The sequence below is a fragment of the Podarcis pityusensis genome (genome assembly GCF_964106645.2).
Source record: "Podarcis pityusensis genome assembly, chromosome: 6".
NCBI classification, from domain to species: domain Eukaryota; kingdom Metazoa; phylum Chordata; class Lepidosauria; order Squamata; family Lacertidae; genus Podarcis; species Podarcis pityusensis.
The window spans coordinates 94,033,053-94,055,415 of NC_138030.1; the positions used below are offsets into that span (position 1 = coordinate 94,033,053).

General features: G+C 46.3%; 1 long non-coding RNA gene across 1 annotated transcript in view; it reads right to left on the minus strand.

Moving 5' to 3' along the window:
• LOC308480697 overlaps positions 1-20,388 on the minus strand; it is a 386,007-nt gene extending 365,619 nt beyond the window's left edge. The window contains exon 1 of the long non-coding RNA XR_013988240.1: positions 20,245-20,388. This is a non-coding gene — a long non-coding RNA (uncharacterized lncRNA). The remainder of the gene's footprint in view (positions 1-20,244) is intronic.
• Between the last annotated feature and the right edge of the window lie 1,975 nt (positions 20,389-22,363).

Sequence of the window (22,363 nt, forward strand, 5' to 3'; positions counted from 1 at the left end):
ACATGAAAAGACTCTTGGGCTAACTGACAGCCTCCATTTCAGCAACTGTTGCTGGGGGAGAGGTTACCTGTCATGGCCTTCAGAGACAGAGTCCTCCACCAATGGCAGCTCCTGAGGCAGAAGACGAATTCAGGTCCTGGTCCATCCTGTCTGGGTCTTTGGGTCACACCTCGGCTGCAACACTCTAATGATTGGTCCATAGGCATGCTTAGGAGAAGGAGTGAGAGGCTGCATGAATGCCGTCAGCAGCCTGTGCAGAATGATAGCTAAACAAAGGTGGGGAATGCCTGAATTAATTTTATAATGAATGGTTTTAGAGTGTTGTTTGTGCTGTACTTTTGTACTGTTTTATTGTTGTTAGCCGCCCTGAGCCCGGCTTTGGCTGGGGAGGGCAGGATATAAATAAAATGTACTATTATTATTATTATTGAATAAATGCTCGCAGCTGTGCCTGGCCAGGCTAAGATGGGACTGGAAGAACAGTCCCTGCACCTGTAGCTAACTCAGATTGGAATCTGCCCTAATAGCAGTGCCCTATTTAAGGAGAGAAAATGCAACCCCAAGTGTCGGCACAACTGTCCAGGATAGGCAGGAGAAAGAGAAGTATTGTGAGGACCAAGGGAGTGTGGGATGTGAAACACAAGAGCAGTCAAGTACAACATTCCTAGAGTGAACATGTTTACACATGGGGAGGAATGTTTGTCCAGCCAGCAGGTAAACTTCCTGTTTCCTTCTGGGCTGGAACAGACTTCCTCTGCATGTGACTAGAGGTGGGTGTGGCCTCACCTGTGCAGGTGACGACAAAAGCACAGGGCAGGGCAGCCATCTCTCTCTTCTTGGACTACATGCATCGAAGAAGCAACATCTGCTTAGCCAAAGATGCTCTCTTGGCTTTCACCAAGAGAGGACAGAAGGACTGTCTCCTTATGAGATAGTTTCCAGGTGTATGATACTTTTCTAAGCGAAGTCTGCTTTCTGGGATCTGATTGTGAACAGACTGTGACTAAACTCTTTTTATACTTTTATAGAAGACTCTGTTGTGTCTTATCTTTTATGAGGGAATATTGGGAAAATATCAGAAGAGTTATTATAGAGGCTTTAGCGAGCCTGAGCAAACGCATCCACTGTAAGTTTAAAAGGGGAATGTTACTCTGCTAAATTGTGAACTTGTTAACACAAGTTGGAAAGGCTATAATCAAACAATATATCCTCTCCTGCATCCCTGAACATTCCCACAGGGAGTGACGTAGGATGTTGGGAGTGCAGAGCAAGCCATGCTTGGTGAAGGTGCCGCAGAGATGGCGGGGCAAGGTGTGCTGGGGGACCGTTGCATGCCAAGTGGAAGCAAGGGCAAAGAGGAGCGAAGTACCACTAAGAGCAGCCAGATCCAGGACAGGTGTCAAGAGGGGGGTGGAACTTTCTTGGACTTGATGTGAAACCACCCCCCATCTTAATCCTGCACCAAACGCCACCACCTCATCTGCAGGAGTGCTAGTATCTATGGTTCTTGCTCCTAATTCAAGGTACAATATTTTGTCTGGCTTTGTTCTGCCTGCCTGGGGAATCTGGAACTACTGACTTCCCGTTGTTTGGGTTCTCAGTTCCACTCAGGGCTGGACATCACTGCAGATCATCACTTGGTTGACTATGTGTGCACCAGGCTATTTGTTGTGTCCGCAGCCTGCCAACCTGTGCCGTATCCTCAGGCCTGGTTTCCCTGACCTGACACCTGAAAATATCTTTAAATATAATCAGTCAATTAATCACAGAAAAAGCCGCTGATATATTAACAGAAATGTTTCAACTGTGGGACGGCCATAATGATAACGCCTTGAAAAGAAGCTCTTTTTCACACAGAAACTTGGATGAATGCATCAAGATTCCAGTGACATCATCCAAAGCAGCACCAAATGGCAGGTGAAGAAGAAGAAGAAGAAGAAGAAGAAGAAGAAGAAGAAGAAGAAGAAGAAGAAGAAGAAGAAAAATCTTTTGCACAGCTTTTCCTTTACTTTTGTCCGCAATAAAAAGAATAATTAATGGCCTCCAATTTGGACACCAGGCATGTCACAGAATTCGCACTAAGCTGGCGGTACCTCAGGCATGCATTAATCATTAGAAATTCCTTGAGAGTGGGGGGAAAAATGGTATCCCAAAGGCACCAATTACGTCTGTTTAATATTGATAGCTGTATATATGAAAGACAGAACTTCTCTCCGTTTTCTAGCCTTATTTCTTTACAAACTGGCCCTTCAGGGCTGTCTTCTCTGAAGTTACGGTATTTTTTATTTGTGTAACGGAAGAAGATGATGGAGAGCAAAAGCCTGAACCACGATAAAATAAATAAATAAATAAATAAATAAATAAAGTTGGGCAACCGCAACCCTTTAAGACTATAGCAATCTATTCTGTGGACTCATTATGACCTCAATATGGCAAAAGATTTATGTTCTACCTTTTAAAAATTAAACGCTACCGCTGATTTATTTATTGGACCATATTCCTGCTTTACCTCTTATCAAGGGGTCATGAGTTAGCTCATAGTATAAAGGGGGGAATCACAACCGCCTATGAAAAGCACAATAAACAGAGCCATGAGCAGCAAAACTAGGTGATGGGCCATGACAGAGAAGACCCTGTTTAGCATGACCACCAAACTGTGATAATGTGAGTTTGGGGTCATGGAGGAACAGGAGGTACTTTGGATACCAGAGTCTCAAGCCCTTTCTAGAGCTTTCTGTGTTAAAACTTGCTCTGTGTCAAAACTTGCTCTCTGAATTATGCCTGGGAACAAACTATTATTTGTACTAGTTAGCAGCCAAACTGCTGTGTTTCGTATTAAGTATCGTTCCTTTGCAGTCTTCAAAGGCAGCCCCACATGGCATGCACCGCAGTAATACAACCGAGATGGCCGCATCTCCTTTTCCCAGGAACAGATGCAGTAGGTGGACCAACTAAAGCTGAAATGGTTATGAGCTACAGAGGATACCTGAGGATACTTCCTCAAGGCAGATCTAACTGCAATCCCAAACTGTGAATTTTGCTCCTCCAGGAGGTAAAGGTAAAGGTAAAGGGACCCCTGACAATTAGGTCCAGTTGTGGCCGACTCTGGGGTTGCGGCGCTCATATCACTTTATTGGCCGAAGGAGCCGGCGTACAGCTTCCGGGTCATGTAGCCAGCATGACTAAGCCGCTTCTGGCGAACCAGAGCAGCGCATGGAAACAGCGTTTACCTACCTGCCAGAGTGGTACCTATTTATCTACTTGCACTTTGATGTGCTTTCAAACTGCTGGGTTGGCAGGAGCAGGGACCGAGCAACGGGAGCTCACCCCATCGCGGGGATTCGAACCGTCGACCTTCTGATTAGTAAGTCCTAGGCTCTGTGGTTTAACCCACAGCGCCACCCGCGTCCCCTCCTCCAGGAGGAGTACAACCCAAATGGTGGCCTGTCCATATTTTCACTGCATTTTTATATATTTAACACTGAGTCACATATTGCTTCACAGCTCCTCTCATTCTGGCCATTGTTTCAATTGTCCTCTTCAATTTTTATTAGAGTTGTTAATTAACTGTTAGTCTCATGATTCATACATTCACCTATTTGCCAGTCATCAAACAAGACTTTGAATGAAACCCTCCTTTTCCTTCGGCTTTCAACACTTTAGGAAAAGTGATAACGTTTATAGAGGCATTTGTCTACAGAAAGCGCATTTTCAACAGAAAAAGACAAAAAACCAATCCTGCCCCAGAAATAAGGAAAGAAACCAACTCCAGTAATTGTGGCAAGAAACCATATACATGCGTCTCTTTGCTCATCCCAAAGAGACTCTACCCTTCAAGCAGGAACAGAGGATTCCTGTTCTGCATATGTTCCATGCAAGCCCATGCAAAACACAGGTGCTCAAAACCCTTGCCTCTGCCACCTTTTCCTTCTCCTGCCCCAGGTGAGTTTGGTGGATCCTTGTGGGTAGCAGGAAAAAGGGCAGGCTGAAAGGTGCCCTGGCAGCTACTCTGGGTGCCAGCAAGTGTTTTGTGCGTCCTGGCTCAGCAGGAAGCTCATGCACCCACCCTTGGACTAGCTGGCATATGGAAAAAGTGGAGTTGGTTGTCACCAACGTACTGCTTACACTGTACTTCTAACCCCAAAGCAAGCTTCTTCCAACAGCTTCACATAGGTGTCTGGCAGGACAACTGTCAACTACAGTAGTCGCAAGCTACATAGCTAAAGTAATCTGAGTTCAAATGGTTAGGGAAAACTGGAGCAGTCTGACAGTGAGCCCAGATAGATGTAACAGCTGGTGATACCAGGAGCCAAGGAAAGGTCCAGAAGAGCGGGTAGAGTTTCTCTCTTCTGCTCCCAGACTGTAAATGAAGATCCTCTTCACTAATGAAGCGAGGAGTGGATGGCCCAGAACCACAATTAATTGAGGGGGCATCTTTCTGGTCAATTCACTTCAACATGTGTAGTGAATGAATTCCTCAAGCATTTCCAGCCTCAGCCTCCCATGCCAGACACTCCCATGCCTGACTAGAATGGGCCAAGACATCAACCGCCGCCAGGAGTTGCACAGAAACTGCCCACTTTTCCCCTGATGAGGGGTGTGCATTCATTTCAGACAAATCCCAAACCAAAGCGGGGCTTGTCTGAAGTAAATGGGGTGTCTTTCAAAGAAGCCTTAACCAATTCAGGCTCTTGACTTCTTGAAGGTCCGGGATCAGTCTGGAGATTCAGAGGGGTACAGAGATAATGTTCCTATTAAAAGGGATGGATTGCCCCCCCCCCAAGTTCCCCATCTAAGGAAAACATAAGGCAGGGAGAAGGGACAGAAGGGGTGTCAATTTGTGACTGACAGCTCTAGCTCTAGTCTACTTGTAGAAACCAGGCCTATGTGATTACTTTCTCAGCAAACAAATCTATTTGGATTTTAATCATTTCTATAATTAACTTCCTCTCAGGAACTCTTCTTTTTTTTCTTTTTACTTCCAATCAAATTTAAGCATAGAACAAAAATGAACAGTTTTATTCATCACCATTCATTCATCATAGCTCCTTAACCTCCACACCTATCCATCTGAGGTTTTGCAGGTTACATACCTAGGGTCATTTCTATCAGGTCTGCCATTTTCAAACAAATTCTCCAGAAAACCACAGTGGGAGTGAGTGAACATATCCTGTTTCCCCTTCCAAGCTCTAAAGCATCCTTTCACACAGAACCCCCTGCATCTATCCATCTGAAATTTGGTAGGGTTCATCCCCTAAAAAGAACAACTACGCTTTCAGAGTTCCTCCAATTCTGCCAAAGATAACACAATTATTGTACGAGATCTGGTAGGCCTCATCCACCCAGAAAGGGTTCCTGTGCCTGTAAACTTCACCCATCACTGTCAAAACATTATCACAAGACAATGGAGAGACATATGAAGCCTTGAAAGTGAACTTCTGGATCCAGGCAAAGCGAGTGCCCTCTGTAGCACTCTAGGCCAAATCAGCCTACTTTCCAAAGTCGGATCTAAACCGAATTTTGTCTTCAGTTCATATCCTCAATAGCAACTATCTACTTCATCTACTCAGACCCCAAAATGGAAAAAAAAAAACATTTCCCACTTCTTCACAAGTTGGAAGGTTTCTTCAAAACAGATCTACCCATTGCCTCCATCATAAGGTATCATTATTATATATTATATATTATATATACATTATTATATATTATATATTATATTATATATACTGTAGTAGTGATGATGATGATGTCCTCAAGTCCTTATGTTGCCAAAACAGCAACATATATACATGAGAGGAGAGGTATCAGCAGGTTGGGGAGGGGGGAACCCCAAGGTTTGCAGAAGTATAAAAAAATATTTGGAAGGAGCCTAACTGAGGAACCCAAAACATCCCAATAAACGCTAAACATGGCCCGTGAAATGCTGACTGGCTCTTGAGGAGAGAGGGAGGGGAAGATGGAGTTTCCTGGACGTGGCTGGCTGCCGTGGTAGCTGGAACCCACTGCGACTGGTGGGGCAGAAGACAACAGTAGCTGAAGCCAGAGCAAACTCATTCTAGTTCCCCCCACCCCACCCCCAAGTGCTATACAGTGGTACCCCGCAAGACGAACGCCTCGCAAGACGGAAAACCCGCTAGACGAAAGGGTTTTCCGTTTTGGAGGCGCTTCGCAAAACGAATTTCCCTATGGGCTTGCTTCGCAAGACGACAGCCCATAGGGAAATCTCAGGGACAGCGGGGAAGCGCAGCGCGTCTTCCCCACTGTCCTCGGACCTCCTCCGAAGCCTGGCGGTGGGGCGGGGACACCTCCTCCCGCCGCCGCCGGGCTTCGGAAGGCTCCTCCGAAGCCGGGCGGTGGGGCGGGAACACCTCCCGCCGCCGCCGGGCTTCGGAAGGCTCCTCCGAAGCCGGGCGGGGGGGAGGGAACACCTCCCGCCGCCGCCGGGCTTCGGAAGGCTCCTCCGAAGCCGGGCGGGGGGGGAGGGAACACCTGCCGCCGCCGCCCGGCTTCGGAACGGTGCTCCGAAGCCGGGCGGGGGGGAGGGAAGACCTCCCGCCGCCGCCCGGCTTCGGAACGGTGCTCCGAAGCCGGCCGGGGGGGAGGGAAGACCTCCCCCCGCCGCCCGGCTTCGGAACGGTGCTCCGAAGCCGGCCGGGGGGGAGGGAAGACCTCCCACCGCCGCCCGGCTTCGGAACGGTGCTCCGAAGCCGGGCGGGGGGGAGGGAAGACCTCCCGCCGCCGCCCGGCTTCGGAACGGTGCTCCGAAGCCGGGCGGGGGGGAGGGAACACCTGCCGCCGCCGCCCGGCTTCGGAACGGTGCTCCGAAGCCGGGCAGGGGGGAGGGAACACCTTCTGAAGGCGGGCGGGGGGCGGCAGCTAAAACAAAAAAGGGTCTCAAGAGAATTCCCCAGGACCTCTTCTGAAGGCTGGCGGGGGGCAAAAGTCTTTGTCCCCCCTGCCTGCCTTCCCAGGGGCTTTTAAATCGCCCCGGACAGCGGAGAAGTCCTCCGCTGTCCCGGGGCGATTTTAAAATGCTGCCCGCCAGCATTTTAAGATCGCCCGGACAGCGGAGAAGTCCTCCGCTGTCCCGGGGTTTTTTAAAATGCTGGGGGTGGGAAGAAAAGCCCTTGCCCCCCCCCCCAGCCTTCAGAAGAGGTCCGGGGACAGACTGTCCCCGGACCTGGTCTGAAGGCGGTTTCCCTAGGAACGCATTAATTGATTTTCAATGCATTCCTATGGGAAACCGTGCATCGCAAGACGAAAAACTCGCAAGACGAAGAGACTTGCGGAATGAATTAATTTCGTCTTGCGAGGCACCACTGTAATGGCAACACAGACTCAAGAGGAGGAAGACAATAGGCAGTGACACCCCTGAGATTAGATGTAAGTCAGAAAGCAGGCAGGTGGGGGCTGGCTAAGGGCGGGCTGAGGTTGGTGGAGCCGTGCCCCTTCTACCCTAGTAATGTTCAAATAATTTTGAGAAAGGAATGCTCGGGAGGCTTTATTTCAAAGCTTCTGGAAACGTGTGAATTTCCACGGCTGGAGAAAAGAACACTTGAAATAAAAGGTCTCTGGGGAATTCTCTTGAGACCCTTTTTTGTTTTAGCTGCTGCTCCCTCTGATGAGGGGTCTGCTCAGATTCCCTTGAGGGCCTTTCCAGACAATCAATTTGTAGTGCAGCAAATGCCGCCAGTTGTTACCCGTTCGTTATGCAGTGGTCAGACATTTTGCCTCTGGATTCTGCTTCTATCTTAGACTATTCCATCTGCCCAAGGCTGGATGAACTTTGTTTTGCTCCTGGGAAAATGGCTGGATCTATATGCACAGCAGACTCAGGTGGGAATGTTGTTGTACAGTATGGTGTGTGTGTGTGTGTGTGTGTGTGTGAGAGAGAGAGAGAGAGAGAGAGAGAGAGAGAGAGAGAGAGAGAGAGAATATTGTACAGTACCACTTTGGTTTGCAGAGAGGGGAAGACATATTAATAATGCCTCACGTGGAGCAACATCACAGCCAGGAAGAGAGCTCTGCAAGAACATTTCTCCCTGTCCTGCTAGCTTTCATTGTGCAAGAGCTTAATGTTTGTGGTTTTTGTTTTGCTCTGTTGTACACAGGATCATTTAAAAATGGTACCCCCATTGCATTCTTCTGCACCTTCCTTTTAGGATCTCAGGACAGCAAACACGGACCTTTTCCCTTTTTATCTCCTTAACACCCAGAAAGGCTGGCGATGCCAAGAGAGAGTGGGGAATGTGGGCTGGGGTTGGATCTACAACTGGATCCATTGGGTATAACCCGGGGTGTCTTTAATAAAAGCTCACTGCACAGCTCCATGCCAGACTCCTTCCATTTTAGGAACTTTTAGCATTCCTAAGATATTTTCATCATGATAAAATAACGAAACAGTGCTAAGTTATAGTACAATTCTATGTATATCTACTCAAAAGTAAATGCCACTGTGTTCAACGGGGCTTACTCCCAAAAAAAGTGTGCAAAGGATTAGAATCATAGAATCATAGAGTTGGAAGAGACCACAAGGGCCATCGAGTCCAACCCCCTGCCAAGCAGGAAACACCATCAGAGCACTCCTGACATATGGTTGTCAAGCCTCTGCTTAAAGACCTCCAAAGAAGGAGACTCCACCACACTCCTTGGCAGCAAATTCCACTGTCGAACAGCTCTTACTGTCAGGAAGTTCTTCCTAATGTTTAGGTGGAATCTTCTTTCTTGTAGTTTGGATCCATTGCTCCGTGTCCGCTTCTCTGGAGCAGCAGAAAACAACCTTTCTCCCTCCTCTATGTGACATCCTTTTATATATTTGAACATGGCTATCATATCACCCCTTAACCTTCTCTTCTCCAGGCTAAACATGCCCAGCTCCCTTAGCCGTTCCTCATAAGGCATCGTTTCCAGGCCTTTGACCATTTTGGTTGCCCTCCTCTGGACACGCTCCAGTTTGTCAGTGTCCTTCTTGAACTGTGGTGCCCAGAACTGGACACAGTACTCCAGGTGAGGTCTGACCAGAGCAGAATACAGTGGCACTATTACTTCCCTTGATCTAGATGCTATACTCCTATTGATGCAGCCCAGAATTGCATTGGCTTTTTTAGCTGCCGCGTCACACTGTTGGCTCATGTCAAGTTTGTGGTCAACCAAGACTCCTAGATCCTTTTCACATGTACTGCTCTCAAGCCAGGTGTCACCCATCTTGTATTTGTGCCTCTCTCTCTCTCTCTTTTTTTTTTTTTTTTTTTTTTTTTTTTTTTTTTTTTGCCCAAGTGCAATACTTTACATTTCTCCCTGTTAAAATTCATCTTGTTTGTTTTGGCCCAGTTCTCTAATCTGTCAAGGTCGTTTTGAAGTGTGATCCTGTCCTCTGGGGTGTTAGCCACCCCTCCCAGTTTGGTGTCATCTGCAAATTTGATCAGGATGCCTTTGAGTCCATCATCCAAGTCGTTGATAAAGATGTTGAATAAGACAGGGCCCAAGACAGAACCCTGTGGCACCCCACTAGTCACTCTTCTCCAGGATGAAGAGGAACCATTGATGAGCACCCTTTGGGTTCGGTCAGTCAGCCAGTTACAAATCCACTGAGTGGTAGCATAGTCAAGACCGCATTTTACCAGCTTCTTTACAAGAATATCATGGGGCACCTTGTCAAATGCCTTGCTGAAATCAAGGTAGGCTACATCCAGTGCGTTCCCTTCATCTACCAGGCTTGTAATTCTGTCAAAAAACGAGATCAGGTTAGTCTGACATGACTTATTTTTCAGAAATCCATGCTGACTATTGGTGATCACAGCATTCCTTTCTAGGTGCTCACAGACTGTTTGCTTAATGATCTGCTCCAGAATCTTCCCTGGTATTGATGTCAGACTGACTGGGCGGTAATTATTTGGGTCCTCTCTTTTCCCCTTTTTGAAAATAGGGACAACATTTGCCCTCCTCCAGTCTGCCGGGACTTCGCCTGTTCTCCAGGAATTCTCAAAGATGACTGCCAGTAGTTCTGAGATCACATCTGCCAGTTCTTTTAATACTCTTGGATGCAGTTCATCTGGCCCTGGAGACTTGAATACATCTAAACTAGCCAAGTATTCTCGTACTATCTCCTTAGTTATTCTGGGCTGTGTTTCCTTTGCTGAATCATTTGCTCCAAATTCTTCAGGTCGGGCATTGTTTTCTTTATCGGAGAAGACTGAGGCAAAGAAGGCATTGAGGAGTTCAGCCCTTTCTGTGTCCCCTGTTTGCATTTCACCATCTTCTCCTCTGAGTGACCCCACTGTTTCTTTGTTCTTCCTTTTGCTACGAACATACCCATAAAAGCCTTTTTTGTTGCTTTTGACCTCTCTAGCAAGCCTGAGTTCATTATGTGCTTTAGCTTTTCTGACTTTGCGTCTACACGTGCTGGCAGGCACGTGTAGATTACAGTAGCCCAAAGGAGTTGAACCTATGTCCTAATGTAGTTTGAAACTGTAGTTACGGATTATTTCCAATTGATGTCATTACGGGCTTATCCACACTTACCTTTGTGGCGTGTGCAGCCGAAAGCCCAAATGCATGTTTTGCTAGACAAGCACAGGAGAGAGTTCTTGAACTTTCTAGAGAGGACCCTCTCTTCCTTTGCCTCCTCTGGGTGGGAACCCTGTAACAAAGGAGACAATCCTTTATATTTCCTTCTGCCTGTGATTCTTATCTTTCTACTATGCCTCCAACCTGACCAGACATGTATGGCTAAAGTCCCTGTTTTCAGCTATGTTAGCTAAGACTACCAACTTTTATTTTATCGTAACTTATTTCTCTGCACACTACTTTGCTGTATTTGCTGCCTTCGTTGAAATGTAAGTGAACTCTTTTTCAATTTATTTTACTAAAAACATGGGGCTCATTCTCTGTTTTGGGGTGAAGTGGGGAAGGCCTACAGACCACAAATAGGATAACAGGCCTAAGCTTTAATAAACTGCAAAAATTATAAGGGTTTTTACTCTGCTAAAAAGGTTTCACAGCCTAATTACTTTTGTCTCGTACATGTGGGCTAGAAGTACATTGTCAGCAATACGCTGATGACACTCAGCTCTATTTCTCCTTTACATCTGCCGGTGAGGCAGTGGAAGTGCTGGACCAGTGTCTTGCCTCGGTAATGGGCTGGATGAGAGCCAACAAACTGAAACTCAATTGAGATAAGACAGGCACAGTTAGTGGGTAGTTCTCTAGACCAGATGGGTGGGAGATCACCTGCTCTTGATGGGGTTACACTTTCTCTGAAGGAGCAGGTTTGTAGCTTGAGGGTACTCCTGGATCCTTTGCTGTCACAAGGCTCAGGTAGCCTCAGTGGCTCAGAGTGCCTTCCATCAGCTTCGGCTGGTGGACCAGCTGTGCCCTTATCTAGCCTAACTACTGTTGTCTATTGTCTGGTAACCTTGAGGTTAATTACTGCAACGCGTTATACTAAGGGCTGCCTCTGAAAACAGTTTGAAAATTTCAGCTAGTGCAGAATTCAGCGGTGAGGTTGCTCACTGGTTTGAGCATATTACACCGATTATGGTCTGATTGCACTGGCTACCAATTAGTTTCTGGGTCCAATTCAAAGTTTTGAAATTAGTGCTTAAAATTAGTACAGTTTTGAAAGGTTCAGCCCACCATCTTGATTAAAAATGATATCCAAATATAGATAAAAATCTGCTCCTCAGTCTCAGGAACCATCATGCAGAATTTGGTTATGATCCTTGTCCAAATGCACAGTGGATAGGCAAACAACTTTCCAGAATATATAATGAATTCTCCCACATAATTTTAGCCCCAGTTTATAATGCCTTTAGAGATGGGAAAGAACCCCCCCCCAATTGCTTGTGACTTATTGATAATAAAGAGGACAAGAGAAAGGGTTTGTACTAAGCCACGCCACAGAAGTATATATTAAAACAACTTTCCCATTTTGCCTTTCTAATGAAGGTTGATCTTCATTAAGTGCTCTTAAGTTGAGGTGACTCCAGAAAAGATGGGACATGAGCTCCAGCCAGAGCATTTAAGAGTAATCAAGTATGAATGAGCAGCGATTAGCTAATTGTTGACAACTGGAGAGATAGGTGTTGCTAGGTAAACAATATGATGAATACACTGTAGGGATGATTAACTGGGCAAGCTGTGTGGCTTCTCAAAATGGAGCGGGATATAGGGATGGAGGAGGAATTCATCCACTTGACTTTTTGCGTGTTCAGACCCAGAAACCTCCCCCCTAAATAAATTCACACTTGACTCAAAATTTTGGTTTGGTTTTTGGCAGAATTTAGGCCACAACTTTATTGATTACAGAAAGTGACTGGTTGCATAGGCTCTGGTTCGACTAGCTCCCTGCCATGCAGGTAGCGCTGACCCAGGGCACCAGCATAGGTCAGCCAAGGGTGAACACCTGGATAAGCGGAAAGCTGGGAACAGGCTATCTCCACCACCCAAATGTCTCCCTGCACTCAGGCACGGGCACAACCCCCTCACAGGGGTTGACCAAACCATCGAGTCCCTGGATTCCTTTAATGGAATACCCTCCACATAGGGATGGCGAAAGCGTTCTCCCATCCCTATCATCTGAACCAGAGCCTATCCGCAACCTTACAAGTTGTGACGATTTGCGAAACCCAAATGGCAGCAGCCAATCAGCCAAGTGGGGAAGATTCCTGCCGTGCCCCTGTCCCAACAACAGACAACACACATCGGCATAGCAAGGTCAAGCGCAATAGCCCTAAAATTAGGGAGAGGTTGGCGGGTGTTCCAAATGCACACACCGAAAGAGGAAGCTCTGGATCATGTGCATGGGCATAAATAGGTCCCTCAAACCTTTTGGACTGCGTCCCATTGGCCAGATTGTATCCAGCTTCAAGGGACTTACCAATCGGGTGTTGTGGCTGACCAATCGTACCCACCCACAACGCAGGGTGTTGGTTGTCCAGGCCTCTTTAAGGGAGGACCCGATTTGCTGTGGACTGACCCAATCTGACACTCCTGAATTTTCTTGCAGCTGGAGAAGCAACTCCCAGCCAGATTATGCTCGTCTCTGAATTTTGCAATGCAGTTTCAGTGCAGAAAAGGTGCAAACCCAAATATGTATTTTACATAAACAATATGCAGGGTGGGCGAGCATAAAAAACCATAGAAAATATGCATTACATTAAAAGTCCATATACAGTGGTACCTCAGGTTAAGAACTTAATTCGTTCCGGAGGTCCATTCTTAACCTGAAACTGTTCTTAACCTAAAGCACCACTTTAGCTAATGGGGCCTCCTGCTGCCGCTGCGCCGCCGAAGCACGATTTCTGTTCTCATCCTGAAGCAACGTTCTTAACCTGAGGTACTATTTATGGGTTAGCAGAGACTGTAACCTGAAGTGTATGTAACCCAAGGTACCACTGTACTTAAAATGCAGATTTTTTGTGCATCCCTTCAAAAAATCTGCACAAAACAGGACTCAGATCGGCAGCTACACATGCCGGGTTCTGCCCAACTTTGGGGGTTATGGAGTGCGCATGACACATGTGCTGGGAGGAGGCCCAGCAGGGTCCACTGTGGCTGTAGGTAGGCGTGAAGGGGCCTGTTGTGGCCATGGGAAGTCCCAATGGGGCCTGCCACAGACTGCAGAATATTGAAGGGAAATTTGGGAGGCCTTGCCCCTGCCCCCCCCCATGGTGCCCCTGCCCCCAGCAAAACTGAAAAGCAGGACAGAGACTATTAACAGCAAGCTGAGGTGGCAAGCAGACCATGGAAATCACTCTGGGAAAACAGTGGCAGCCATGCTCAGCCAGAGGGGTTCCTGTGCCTGCTGCCATGGAATTCGCTGGACTGGCATCCCCATTCCCTGGCCTGCAGAGGGATCCGTGGAATTGTACAGCAAGCATTGACCCTGTTGTGCTTCATAGAACCAGGCGTATGTCAGTAACGTTGCTTGCACACAACATAGCACAGCCTAGGAACTCAGCTTACTTCAGATCCAATCTGGAGCATGCATACATTTCCCGACTATCCAAGGCATGTATCTTACTCTGATTATTCTAAATTAATTCAGACACAAAGTTGGGTGAGTCAGCCTCTCACTAGTTTGATTTTCTGGAAAGTTTCTAATCTGTTTCTTGAGTGTATGATAGAAGCAGCAAACAAAGAAACAAAATTAAACACATTTGTCTCAATGCCCTTCTTACAAATAGCAGAAATGGCCATTAGAGCATTTACAGGTAACAAGGGAATTATCGGGGCTGCAAAGGCTCGATTTCAATAATCTCTCTCCTGTGTTTGTAAAACTTGCCCCCTTTTTTTCCAGGTGTATTCCTTTGGCTTCCTTGGAAGTGTCAGGTATGTAGGGAGCTTTTTCTGTTGCTGTTGTTATGAGACTCTCTTTCCTCCCCACCCCCCACGAATTGCATTGCCTGACACATCCTGTGAAGCTGTGAGCAAAGATGAAGGGCTTGCTGGCTTCTTTCTCTCTTCCCTCCACCCCTTCTCCCTGACAAACTCAGAAGTGCAGTACAGGTGGCAAATTAGCTCCAGTTCCTTGTTAATTGGCAGGCATGAGTGTTTTCCTGCTGTTCAGGTTGTCATACGCAACTTCAGCACATTTGCAGCTGTGTGTGTGTGTGTGTGTGTGTGTGTGTGTGCATGCACACACACTTCTCTTTTTTGGACCTTTATAAAAGTTTTGAGGACTCTTATCCAGCCACCTTTCCCTCCCTGGGGGCTTCTTGTGTTCCAAAGAGACAGTGAGTCCATTATGGCAGGCCCTGGCGCAAGTGGAGCTGTGATTAATGAGATCTCTGCTCAAAAGCCTCTCTTGCTCCCACTTCCTGCTCTGCCCTTTTTTATTTGAGCTCTCCAGCGAGGCACAGAACAGAGAGCCCTAAGTGACATGTGGCAAAGCAAGGAGACAGGCAGGGAAAACAACAGGCAAGGGGGAGGGCAAATTTAGCCAGCAGTAAAAAGGCAGAGATGATACAACAGTAGTTGTCATGGTGCTTCATTTCCCCCAAAATCTGGAGGGCTGAAGAAGACTCGCTTATTCTGCATTTCACATCAAGCAAGAGTCTGCAATATATGCACAAATGGGGGACGTGGGTGGTGCTGTGGTCTAAACCACTGAGCCTCTTGGGCTTGCCAATCAGAAGGTCAGCAGTTCGAATCTGCATGATGGAGTGAGCTCCCATTGCTCTGTCCCAGCTCCTGCCAACATAGCAGTTCAAAAACACACCAGTGCAAGTAGATAAATAGGTACCGCTGCGGTGGGAAGGTAAATGGCATTTCTGTGCGCTCTGGTTTCCGTCACGGTGTTCCGTTGCACCAGAAGTGGTTTAGTTCTGCTGGCCACATGAACCGGAAAGCTGTCTGTAGACAAACGCCAGCTCCCTAGACCTGAAAAGCGAGATGAGTACCACACCCCATAGTTACCTTTGACTGGACTTAACCATCCAGCGGTCCTTTACCTTTTTACCTTATACAGTGGGTGCTCGGGTTGCGAACGTGATCCGTGCGGGAGGGACATTTGCAACCCGCAGTGTTTGCAGTGTGTCTGCTCACCTGCGGGTCACAATTCAGCGCTTCTGCACATGCACAAAGTGCAATTTAGTGTTTCTATGCATGCGCAAGGGCCGAAACCCAGAAGTAACCCATTCCGGTACTTCCGGGTTTGGTGCGGTGTACAACCTGAAAACACGCAACCTGAAGCGTCTGTAACCTGAGGTATGACTGTATGCACAAAATAAAGGACTATCCACCTAAAACATGTCAATAAAAATGATAAATTATTAATTTATGCAAATATGAATGTAAACTGGAGCTAAGGAAAAAGCAAAAACCTAAGCATTGCAGGTTTGCAAACACAGAGGGTGCGCAGGTCCGGCCATGGCATCTAAAAGAAGAAAGGAAACATTTTTAAAATAGTGGTTGATTAACATTTGCTGCTTTTTGAACACAAAAAAATGCAGAGAGCTTGTGCTGAAAGATACCGTATCCACATTTACCTTTCATTCACTCTTTCCGGGCATGGTCCACGTTTTAAAGCTCCGTGTTTGAGTGCCCCCCCCCCCCCCGCATTTTGCTCTAGAGAGTTTTCTCCTTTAAAACCCACTCTTTAAAGCTGATTCGAAGCAAACTGTAATCTGTGGGAAACTCAAATTGATACTTACTCTGATTGAGTGCAAAACAGCAGGTTTTAGCAGGGAAAGCTCTGAGGCAAAAAACCCAAAAACAAACCACCCTGACCCTCCTTCTGTGCCTAGAAAGAGTGGGGGGAAAGATTGTGAGAGAATGATTGAGGATTAAATCTGTAGATTTATATCTAAACCTATCCTACATGTGGCACAGCTGGTCCACCAGCCAAAGCTGATGGAAGGCACTCTGAGCCGCTGAGGCCACCTGAGAGTCTCAAGAGCAGGCCATCTCCCACCCATCTGGTCTAGGGAACCACCCACTAACAGTGCCTCAGGCTAATCTGGATTGAGTTTCATTTTGTTGGCTCTCATCCAGTCCATTACCGAGGCAAGGCAAGGTCCAGCACTTCCACTGCCTCACCTGCAGATGTAAAGGAGAAGTTGAGCTGAGCGTCATCAGCATCTTGCTGACAACATACTCCAAACCTCTGGATGACCTCACTCAGTGGTTTCACGTAGATGTTGAACAGCCTAGCCATAAGGGATAGGATCGAACCCTGTGGAACTCCACACTGAAGGCTCCACAGAGCTGAAAACTCAATTCAAGTAGGACCAGAACCACTGCAAAGCAGTGCCACCCCCCCCCCCCAACTTGGACAGCCACTCCTGAAGGATACCATGGTCAATGGTATTGAAAGCCACTGAGAGGTTGAGAAGAATTAACAGAGACACATTTCCCCCATCTCTCTCCCATCATACAAGGCGGCCAAAGCAGTTTAATGCCAAAAGTAAAAGTAAAAATGCTATCTAGAACTGAACATAGAAAAACATTCTGTTCTAAAATCAAGCATTCAGATCAATATTTAGGGGTTCTTTACTGCTCCAGTACTTTATAAAGAGACTCCATATCTCCATAAAGACATTTTCTTGCTGCTGACCCTCTCATATAGATGAATGCGAAGTCCCAGATTTTAGCTATCCATTCTCTCGCAGATGGTGCTCTCATTCCCGCATCCTCATCTTGACTAATAGTAATTCTGACAGACGTCAGTAAATAAAAGATTAACAACTAATCATATTTGGTTACTGAGGGGAAATTGTGGCAACTGTGAGCAAGGGCAACAGATCGCAATATAAATGAACAAGCAACGTGTTTTTTCTTTTCTTTTGCCAGGAGTGATGAAAGAAATGCCAGGAGTGGTGACATTCTTCCACCCACCCTCCCTACTGTCAAAATGTTTGTGAAAAACAATAAATAGCTTTTGGCTTAGTCCTAGTGTCAATCCACCTCTGGTACTGTATGTCAAAAACCTGCCATTACAAAAGCACATTTTTCAAAAAAGAAGAAGAAGAAGAGAAAATCGCATGCTGAAGGAGATCATAGCACTGCCAGAAACCTGCTTGCCATTAGCTGTGGGTTTGTTGTTGTTATTTTTCCCAGAGAAGTAAAATTCAAACACTCTGAAGAACCCTGTTGGTGCCTTTGATTCAGAGGAAACCATTTCCTTTTGGGGGTGAATTGGGAATGCTGGGTTCATGAAGGAGTCAAGCAGTGCCCAGCCAGGCAAATCTCTCTCACACACGCATGGATATCGCTGTGAGCAAGGATGCCATTGTCAGAACTCAAACTGAGTTCCCCCTCTGCCCAGAACCTGTTAAGAGACTTGCTGACTCTATTGCTTTATGTCTGTCATTCTAAGAAGTCATATTATCCACCCTTTTTGGACCCTGGCCCATGTCCCCTGCACCATCAAGCATCTCTTTGCACTCGCCAATAACCGTTATCCAAATAAGCAAAACACTGCAACAGGCATTCCCAACCTTCGGCCCTCCAGATGTTCTGGATTACAATTCCCATCATCCCTGACCACTGGTCCTGTTAGCTAGGGATCATGGGAGTTGTAGGCCAAAACATCTGGAGGGCCACAGGTTGGGGGTGCCTGGGCTAGAACTTGTGGACATCCAATGACGCTGAACGTTGGAAGCTTTAGGATAGATAAAAGCAGCACATAGGCAAGCTATGGAACTCGTTCCCCCAGGAGGAAGTGATGGCCAAACTGGACGGCTTTAAAAGAGGATTAGACAGATTCAAGGAGAAGAGGGCTATGAAGTGTTACCAACCATGCTTGCTATGTGAGAACAGGATGCTGGATTAGATAGGCTTGCTTCAGCAGGCTCTTCTTGCGTTCTTAAGCATCATTTCTTGTTCCCACGATATTCAGCACTTTGTGCCTTGTAGTTTGTTTTCAGAACAGGCATGTGTATTCTTTTTTTGCCCCTCGCTGGTCCATTCTTTGTCTCTGTACAGCTTTGAGGCCTTTTTAAAGCAATCCCGAACAGGCCAGATCTTGACAGCCTGGCGAACCTTGCAATATACACTTTTAGCTTTGCCAGGTGTGCAGCATCTTAATGAAAAGCTGAGAGGGACAGGAGCTACTATACAAGCACCTTTGTTGCAGAAGACAAGACAGGTGGGCATGTTCAAAGCCAATGAAAGATAAGGCTGTAAGTTTGTGAAGATGGGGGGAAAGTGAGGTTATGTGCAGCCAGATGAACAAAAAGGCCCAGATAAAGGTTGGTGGAAGAGTGGTAGATGGTCCTGTAGCATGAGCTGTGTCCCAGCATCCTCTATATTGAGGTTATTGATATTGTGCATAGGGAAGCAGCTGGATGAATAAAAACAGACTCTTCCTTGGAAAAATATATATACTTAACACTCTAGTACAATTAAAGTTCACTTTCCTCCTAGTTCTCTGTTTCCCAATTCTGCTTTCCTCCTCCATGCCCCCTCCCTGAGGTGACATTTTCTCCCTTCCATTTCAAAGTTGCCTCTCCAAGGTTGCTCTCAGAGATCATGTTTAATGGATAGGTGTCCTAGCCATGCATTATGCAAAGTTGTTGGAGAGTTTGCCTTGATTGTGTGTCTTTAAAAAATGCATACAGCTTGGCGTTTCTTTGTTTGCTTTTTTTACAGATTCAACTGGATCGAGAATAACAAGTTGAGCTTAATGTGTCTCAGAGCAAGATTCCTGCATTAAGAACTTGTCACAGGTGGAGCAGAGAAGATGAGCACTGTGCTAAAATTTCCCTTGCAGTTCTCTTACCATTCTCTATCAATGAATGAGAAGAGAAATTGCATTCAAAAATCACCAAAGGAGAGGGGAAATCTCAATGAAATTCTCATAGGTGGGGTGCAGCGGTTTTGTCACTCTTATTGAGGTGATTGAGAGGTGTCTGCAAGGATCCTTTCTTTTGTTCTAGAAATTGCCTATCTAGTGGCCAACGTTATGCAGCCTCCCTGGGTGCCCATGCTTAGGAACATAGGACACTGCCTCAAACACATATATATTCGGACACTGATTTATATTCTTATGGTCATCCTCCACATGAAAGGCAGCTTTGCTGTCTGCTGCATATATAATGCTTACTTAGGTTTTGACTAGTTCCAGCTGAACTATTTAAAATTTTAAAAGGTGATGCTGTTAAGGTGCTACACTCAATATGCCAGCAAGTTTGGAAAACTCAGCAGTGGCCAGAGGATTGGAGAAGATCAGTCTACATCCCAATCCCAAAGAAGGGCAGTGCCAAAGAATGCTCCAACTACCGCACAATTGCACTTATTTCACACACTAGCAAGGTTATGCTTAAAATTCTACAAGGAAGGCTCAAGCAGTACGTGGGCCGAGAACACCCAGAAGTGCAAGCTGGATTTCAAAGGGGCAGAGGAACCAGAGAAACAAATTGCAAACATGCGCTGCATTGTGGAGAAAGCTAGAGAGTTCCAGAAAGACATCTACTTCTGCTTCATTGACTATGCAAAAGCCTTTGACTGTGTCGACCACAGCAAACTATGGCAAGTTCTTAAAGAAATGGGAGTGCCTGATCACCTCATCTGTCTCCTGAGAAATCTCTATGTGGGACAAGAAGCTACAGTTAGAACTGGATATGGAACAACTGATTGGTTCAAAACTGGGAAAGGAGTACGACAAGGCTGTATATTGTCTCCCTGCTTATTTAACTTATATGCAGAATTCATCATGCAAAAGGCTGGGCTGGATGAATCCCAAGCCGGAATTAAGATTGCCGGAAGAAATATCAACAACCTCAGATATGCAGATGACACAACCTTGATGGCAGAAAGTGAGGAGGAATTAAAGAACCTTTTAATGAGGGTGAAAGAGGAGAGCACAAAATATGGTCTGAAGCTCAACATCAAAAAAATGAAGATCATGGCCACTGGGCCCATCGCCTCCTGGCAAATGGAAGGGGAAGAAATGGAGGCAGTGAGAGATTTTACTTTCTTGGGCTCCATGGTCACTGCAGACGGTGACAGCAGTCAGGAAATTAAAAGATGCCTGCTTCTTGGGAGAAAAGCAATGACAAACCTAGACAGCATCTTAAAAAGCAGAGACATCACCTTGCCAACAAAGGTCCGTATAGTTAAAGCTATGGTTTTCCCAATAGTGATGTATGGAAGTGAGAGCTGGACCATAAAGAAGGCTGATCGCCGAAGAATTGATGCTTTTGAATTATGGTGCTGGAGGAGACTCTTGAGAGTCCCATGGGCTGCAAGAAGATCAAACCTATCCATTCTGAAGGAAATCAGCCCTGAGTGCTCACTGGAAGGACAGATCCTGAAGCTGAGGCTCCAATACTTTGGCCACCTCATGAGAAGAGAAGACTCCCTGGAAAAGACCCTGATGTTGGGAAAGATGGAGGGCACAAGGAGAAGGGGACGACAGAGGACGAGATGGTTGGACAGTGTTCTTGAAGCTACCAGCATGAGTTTGACCAAACTGTGGGAGGCAGTGGAAGACAGGAGGGCCTGGTGTGCTCTGTTCCATGGGGTCACGAAGAGTCGGACACGACTAAACGACTAAACAACAACAGGTTTTGACTATTCTGTGCTGGAGCTTCCAGCTGCTTCTGCCTCTGGGCCTGCTAAGGGAACCTGTGTGTTCTGGGATCTGGACAGAAGGAGTTACTTTAAATAATATCATCCCCTTGGTCAATTTAGGCCTGTGTTGGACATGCTCACTAGCAGCAACTCTCCAATATTTGGGGCAGATTGCCAGGGATCCCTTTCACTGGAGATATATGCTAAGGGTTGAACTTGGACCCCTATAGGAGCACATGCTACACCCCTGAGCTGCAGACCCACTCCCCATGGATTCCAGAGCCAATCTGATAGCAAGCCCTTCTTCTTTGTTCTACCCCACAGCAGAAGGTAAATGGCTTCCTTTTATCCGCAGAGAAAGGAAAGAATGACAGACCCATTGTCTGAAGATGTGACTTCCTGGTTCATATTGACACACTCTCTCTGTTTCTGTCTCCTTCAGGGCAGAAGTGGTAGCTGTCCGCAGGAAACAGTGTAAAAATCTTGGATTTTGACATCGCTGTAATTAGGTAGTAGCATATCTGTGCATCTTCCCCCGAGCAAAGTTAGTAGCAAGGACAGGAATCCATGTTCCTTCTGTGTCTCAGAACTCATTCCATGTGGGAAAAAGTTGAGTTTCACTTAGTTTTAAAACCATTAAAAATTATCCTACCAATGCAAATGCAAACACAGCCCATCATTTGGCTCAGAGAACATGAAGTCCACTTGTGCCTTTTGACAATCTGTGGGGGTTTTTGAAAAGTGAAATGCAGTGATTAGGTGGGTGTCATGAAACTGACCGCAGCCATGGCTTGTGGGGAGATAGATGATTGACAGTTTCAGTGCAGCCATAATGTGCAATGATATACCCTCCCCATAGGAAATCCTGTATTTACTCCCTCTGGTGGGAAAATTTCACATAGTGGGAATTATTTTGCTAAGAGCAATGGCCTACAGGGAAAGCGTTAATCAACTTGGTGCTCTTCCCTCCCACTGTATCACACTTTAAAAAAAGGGGGGGGGAATGAACTATGTGTGATCTGAGGCCTATTTAAATGGTACTTGGAAATCTTGTTTAACCCCCCTCCCCATAACCCCAAGTCTGTCCCCTTTCTCTCGTTGGCTGGTTTGTCTTTCCAGCCAAAAATAGCAGCCACCCCATATTGCACCAAAGGTCAATCCATTTAAATTGAACAAACAGAGGGAGGCACTCAGCGCAAATGACCCACAGCTTTATGTAAAGGCTCTTCTATCATTACTGTTAGCTTTTCGCCTACTGTTCCATTCCCTAAAGTTTATGATGAGGTCAACACCTTTCCTCCTAAAAGCCTTCTTGCCGAATACTAATTAGATGCCTTTGCTATTGAAG